Genomic DNA, 2,078 nt, shown 5'->3' with positions numbered 1-2,078 from the left:
GCCGCACTGGCGTCGCCGTTACTCCAAGAACCATTGTTAACGCCCCGCTACTGACGCCTCTTACCTTCACACACACGCTTTGCGGATTAGTGATACCGTTCAAACTTGATCTATTTGTGTAACTTTACATTGTTACACGAAAGTTTAGTTTCGATCATATATCTCCAAATTGGATTACCATCATTCGAGTCATAAATTGCATCTTGTAGAACTATTATCACGACTAGTAAACCAACTTAGTATCTATACTTATGTATATCAGAATATTTATGATAATTATACTCGTTAATTATCTAGGCTTTCTGTCTAGTCTGTTATAATCAGTAGCATTGGTGTTTGGAGATTTAACATGAATGTTCACTAACACTTAGCATCACCGGGTGAATGAAACTATAAGTATTACTCTAAATATAGAGCACGCTTCAATGAGGTGTCTATTTTCATGTAAGCTCCATGTAAGCGAATACAAATATCGACTGATGATATTTTTATGAATACAAAAAATTTACAAATATCGTGAACAAGAAAAAAAGTATTATATGTTTTCAAATTTACGAAAAAATCGTTAAATTGTGTAAAATTATATTACATATTTCTCATAATTCGGTAGTTAGAGTAGGTAGTTAAATGGTTTCGAGGTGCTATTATAGTTTAGTTTGTGTTATGTATTTTACTTAAAACGATACTCATTAGGTAAATCAAAAAAATCATTGAAAGCGAATTCAAAACACACATTTAGTAAAACTTAGTAAATGTCTTGTCTTTGAAAATTAAAACCAAAATTTTCATTAAATCAAATTTGATTTAATGAAGCAAGGCAAGCCTCAAAAGTCAAAAAATGTAGATCTACTATGGTAGAAGGAAGCTAGTAAACATAGTTTGCATCAGTATATTAATCAGATATATAGACAGAAAATACTTAAAAATACTGCAACGTTTTACTTTTGTTCATTATTTATTTATTTTTTTATATTTAAGGCTCGAATAACTAATTTAAAAAAAAAAAACGGTTAAGTTCGATAACATTAGTCCTAGGCAGGATGATTGGATGTAGACGGACGTTTCAATTTACTATATATATTATTTCAAAATGTTTCTTTTAACTTAGACTGAGTGTGTAGTGACACTTTTTAACGATATTGTAACAGAATCGTATTTAAATCATAATTGAAAAAAAAACAAATAACCAATTACACCAACATCAAAACTTTAAATAGTTCAATGTCAACATTTCTTTAGAGTAACAACGACTAACAATATTTTGACAAAACATTATAATTATTATACAAAAATATTTACGTAGGTATTCAATACTCTTTTATAAATAGTTAAAAATGTTTATATTACAAAAGAAAAGAAAACCTTTCGACAAACACGCTTAGCATTAAGCAAATTATGCGAATTATTAAGTTACCACAAATCCTATATAAGTTCATTACTAAATTTCACTATTATATAATTTATATAAAAATTAAGAAAACTAGTATTTCAATATAATTATAGTGATACTGAGTAGTCGCGAATTGAAACACTCACCATAGTAGAAAACATGTGTTATATGCGCGTGTGCATTTCTTTTATGAATATGTATAATAGGTCCACTTAAATCTATATGCGTGTTATTACCGACCCGATCGTAAAAGCTTACAAGTTGAAATCATCATTACTTAATAAACTGACAAATCTCAGCCAACAAATTAATTATGAAAACCAACTACAATTATTATGTTCCAAAATCAAAATTGTTTTCATAGAAGAGACCGAATGTGTGGGTTCAGCTTAATATTTGCCAAATATTACTAATGCACACATCATAATTATTATCTGTATATTACATTATGGAAAGTAAGATGTTATTTTTATAAAATTCGATGTAACTTTTCATAATTTTGAAATGAAATATATTTTAATTTATAAAATGATTAATATTTATATTATTATGTTTAGTAGTTATTTTTCTGTTCTGCATTACAATTAAAAGTTTCTTCGTTACTTTGATTTTACAATACCCTGCCTTTTTTTTAGCTGGAATAACGTATTACAAATTTCTTCCTCATGAATTGGGGTATGTCTCGGGT

The sequence above is a fragment of the Vanessa atalanta genome, chromosome 4 (genome assembly GCF_905147765.1).
Source record: "Vanessa atalanta chromosome 4, ilVanAtal1.2, whole genome shotgun sequence".
Taxonomy (NCBI): Eukaryota; Metazoa; Arthropoda; class Insecta; order Lepidoptera; family Nymphalidae; genus Vanessa; species Vanessa atalanta.
This window is presented reverse-complemented; position numbering follows the sequence as displayed.